At 46.9% G+C, this 4,430-nt stretch overlaps 1 protein-coding gene across 1 annotated transcript in view; it reads right to left on the bottom strand.

Annotated features, from left to right (window-relative positions):
* Positions 1-4,165, bottom strand: part of Rhex (regulator of hemoglobinization and erythroid cell expansion) — a 17,421-nt gene extending 13,256 nt beyond the window's left edge. Inside the window, exons 1-2 of the mRNA XM_004641188.2 lie at positions 4,078-4,165; positions 2,044-2,134 (exon numbers count right to left, since the gene is read on the bottom strand). The gene's annotated coding sequence lies outside the window, so the exon portion shown is untranslated. The remainder of the gene's footprint in view (positions 1-2,043; positions 2,135-4,077) is intronic.
* Between the last annotated feature and the right edge of the window lie 265 nt (positions 4,166-4,430).

The following is a 4,430-nucleotide window of genomic DNA, read 5'->3' as shown; positions in this document are numbered from 1 at the left end:
ACAAAAAGTGAAAAAAATTTTTTAAAAAGTGAAATGAAATGGACTTACACATTACATAGAATATTTAAAATGACACACCTGCTCATGCTCATGCCTCTGTAAACAGTAAACATAAAAAGAATAAAACCTGGGAAAGAGAGGACGCTAGGTCAGTAAGCTTATTTTGCTGTCATATTAGTTCACAAAAAACTACCCAACTCATTGACCAGTTCGCCAAATCCAGAGGATTTCTTTAACAATAATTTTGTCTAATAAATACAGACTTCTTTACATATATAAATTTATGAAAAATAAATTGGGAATGTCATTCAAATGTACTTTACTCACAGAGGGAAAATCACACAAAATATGCCTTAATGTTAACAGAGCTGGTCGTTAGGGTGTGGATTATTTTACTTCAGTCTTTATACTTTGCAATTTTTAAGATTTTTCAGGAATCAGTATGCATTTTTCCTATTAAGAAAAGCTGTATTTATTAATTAAAACTGTTTGTTCTAGATTGAATTTGAGGTTTTTTTGTTGTTGTTCTGCCTTTTTGGGGGGTGGGTGCTGGAAATTGAACACAGGGCTTTATGAATGGCAAGCAACTCCCGCTGAGCTAAGACCCCCCAGCCCCTAAATTAATACTTTAATTTAATATGTATAGTTTTGATATACATCAGGTTTTGAAATTAGTAGGCGCATTACTTCACATACTTTAATTTTTATGCTGAGAACACTTAAAAGTTACACTCTTGCTGGGCCTTCCGGTACACACCTGTAACACCAACACTCGGGAGTATGAGACAGGTGGATCTCGGTGAGTTTAAGCCCAGCCTGAACTATATAGCAAGACCTTGTCTTAACAAATAAACAAGACTTACTCTCCTAGAAATTGTCAATAATGCAGTATATTGCTATTAACTGTACTCAAGACAAGTTCTAAGACATTTAACCCAGCCTAGGTTTTCTGCAGTACGTTAGCGCTGCACCTAGGCCAACCCAGAAACCTCTCTTCCCACGGTAGCAGAGCCCCGAGGCAGTCTGCTGAATGTCCGCGGAACTCGTCTGTGCTTCCAAGAGCTCGTGCTGTTCTTAGAAGACTGAGACACGAACATGTGCAGAATCGAGAAGCAGAGGCGATGCCACAGGCACAGAAGTTGGGTGGAGAGAGGAAACTGAGCAACCCAGCTCAAGAATTGCAGCCTGGCAGAGCGCGCAGCTTTGTGGGCCTGGCCGTCCTCAACAAAGTTCAACTCCGACTTGACCTCAGGGAAATGAGAGCGCGAACAAGCCAGGAATTCCACCAAGCAGCCCCACAGGAAACGCGGCAAAGTTGCCAGGAGCAGGACCTACTGATCAGGATTCAGGATTCCCGCTGTAAGGATTACAGCCTTCCTAGCTGTAAGTGTTTACCTCCCCAGCCTCAGCATTCACATCTGTAAGATCTAGAAAATAAGGATGGCGCCACTTCTTTTTTTAAAACACCTCTGTGTGTGTGTGTGTGTGTGTGTGTGTGTGTGTGTGTGTGTGTTTAGGATTCGTGCAAATTATGCAAAACGTCTTGCCTACACGATCTTATTTAAGCCTCCGAGTAACAATGTTCAGAGCTAGACACTACCGTTCTCCATGTCAGAAACGAGAGGGGACAGAACTGAGCCCAGGGGGCTTGGGCAGAGACTTCCCATGCCACAGGGAGTGTGCAGGGTCGTATCAGGGCACCCGACATCTACTGCTCAGCAGGGGATGGGCCACAGCCCCAGGCAGCAAATAGTGGGTCCAGCCCCCAGCAGAGGGTCCAGCCCTGAGCAGAGGCGGCTCAGCCATAGAAGCACTCCCGCTCCGTAGAGCCTGGGAGAGCCCAGGGCTCCTTCACAGTGTCAGAGGAGGTGCGTAAGTAACCCAGTACACAAAGTTACAGGGTCCCAAGAAGACCTCGTCCTTATCAGATCCTTCACCGCCGCTGCCAGACTGTGCACCCAGCAGGGAACACAGGAGATGGAGGGGAGGCACACGGTCTTTCAGATGCCAAGGGAAAGAGGACAGTAGAGCTTAGGGGGTCACCTTTGTCCTGGCTATGGGAGGAATCTTCTCTGGATCCTCTCTGGCTCTGGCCACCATGTCAGGGCCCGGACCCCAGCTGGAGAGGAGTAACCTGGAACGTGAAGTGAGAACTAGATGAGCTTCCCCATTAGCAGCCTTATCAATCAGTCATGCTGGACCCTGAGCCTCAGTTTGCCTGTCTATAAAATGGGGGTGAGGTGGGCTAAGTAGATTTCGTTCTGACATTTCCTTGTCCAAGAATTCCACAGGTGGAAAATGAACACAAAGGGTGAGGCTTAACCAGAAAGAGACACTTTGAGTCTCAGGGGAACATACCGTATCTCTAGTCACACTCGTGTCTTGATACAGGAATTGCCAGTTTATTTAAGAAAAAACCAAGCACCTAGTGCTTCTCATTAGTAAGTTTGGAGAACACATTTTTGCAGGAAATTCCTTGTGCTGAATGAGATTTAGCTCTAAGACTAGATCAGCAAGAACACAGTGCGCTGCAAGCACCACGAGAAGTGTGGGTGGATTCAGTTTTGCTAGTTCTGGGTGAACCTGGAGACCTGTGGGAGCTACCAAATAAATATTATCCATTTCATGGGCCGGTCCACTACACTTCATAGATTAGCCAGCTCATTTCAGGGAAACTAATCCTTTCACAGATTATACTCACTCAGTCTGTGAGCTCTTGGGGGTCGGCAGCACATCTTGTCCATATTTTGCACCCCCATAATTCCTAACAGTTTCGGGGGACATTTTATACAAAAGAGAGCTCTGTACAAAATGCAATTTGATCAATTTCTACCCAAGAAACCTTTGACCTTGGAAGGGTCCCTCAACACCCCAAGTCTTAGTTTGCCCCTCTTTTGACTGGGAAGTTGAATGTCCTCCTCACAGAGTGGTCAGGAGGGTTACATGAGACCATAGAATGTTCTAGCACCTTCCCTGCCTCATTGTTAGCCTGCAAGGCTGGGACTGGCTTCACAGGTTTGCAGCCTGGCGTGGCCTTGTGTTCAAAAGGGACATGCTTTACTGTTATTCCTAATAGTTTTTGCACACGGGACCCCAGGCTTTCATTTTGCATTGGGTTCCTCTAATTGGGCAGCTGTCCTGTGCAAGGCCCAGTGACTGGTAGAGTCACCAGCACCGATTCCATGAGGCCCACACACAGCAGCAGGAGCAGGACCGGCTAGTTAGCAAGCCTTTAGTCCAGGCCTCCAGCACTGCACTGTCCGAGCCCCTCCCTGGGTGGGAGACAAGGAGAAAAGGCGGGTCTCAGGTGGCTTCTACGCTAGAAGAGATTCTCTTGCTGACAGTCAAGTCACTTAACACTTTGCAGCCTCAGTTTCCCCAGTGTAAACAAAAGCTATTCATAGCCCCAACTTGGGGTTATCTCCTGGAACAGTGCAGGGCACACAGCTCCATTTCTGGGACAACTGTTCCTGTCTCGTGGGGTTGTTTCCTTGCCTGGTTGTGTGCATGGCTTTTCTCTTAGAAAGGATACATTTTCTGACTATGACATTTCAAGCTCCTAGGCCTTCTCCCTTCCACCTTTTGTGGTTCAGATAAATCATAAGGAAAACTTCCCTATGGGGAGATTTTCTCTGGAGTCTGATTTCCAATTAACTAAAAAGTAACAGCAACTGCTGAAGGAGGGCCGTCCTGGCACCAAGTGTTTGTGTCTATATCCTTTCAGCAAGCCCGTAGCATAGATGTTCTAACACCCAGTTTAAAGATGAGGAACAGAAGCACAATAAAGTTCAGGAAAGTGGGTATTTGAAGCCAGGTTTTTGGGTATGCAGAAAACCTTCTAGATGGAGCCCTGAGGGTTGCTGCTGCTAATGCAGACAGATCTCAGATCTCGGGACGCAAGATTAACATCTGCAAAGTCAAACTGCTGAATGTCAGGGTTCCTTGAAGCTGACTGCAAAATGAATTGCATCCCAAAATCCTGACAGAAGGGAGAATGGTATCTGAAATCCATACGCATCCAGGCCCACAAATGTACAAGCTTTGCATTAGCTTAAAATCCTATCTAGCCGTACTTACCTCCGGGTCCAGGGGCAAGGTCTGAGTCCAGCCTGTATTTCAGCAAGGTCCAGATGGAAACTTCACCACCTGCAACCCTACCCGGAACTCCCTCTGTCACTGTAGTCAGTCACCAATGTTTCGTCATTTCCAACAGGGTAGTGCAGTGCAGGCAGCTCTGGAGAGAGATAGAGATCTGCTCAGCTGAATGGAGCGGGGCAGAGGGCAGATACCACTGCCTGTCTCTCCACAGTGGGGGCAGTCTGTACAGATGGGCCAGTCAACAGTCCTTCATGCTCGGTGTGTGCTCATGTTTAAACACAGCGAATGCACAGGTGGTAGAGTGGAAAGTGCACAGGAGGAGGAGTCAAGAG

This window comes from Octodon degus, unplaced genomic scaffold (assembly GCF_000260255.1).
Source record: "Octodon degus isolate 3935 unplaced genomic scaffold, OctDeg1.0 scaffold00131, whole genome shotgun sequence".
NCBI classification, from domain to species: domain Eukaryota; kingdom Metazoa; phylum Chordata; class Mammalia; order Rodentia; family Octodontidae; genus Octodon; species Octodon degus.
This window is presented reverse-complemented; position numbering and strand designations above follow the sequence as displayed.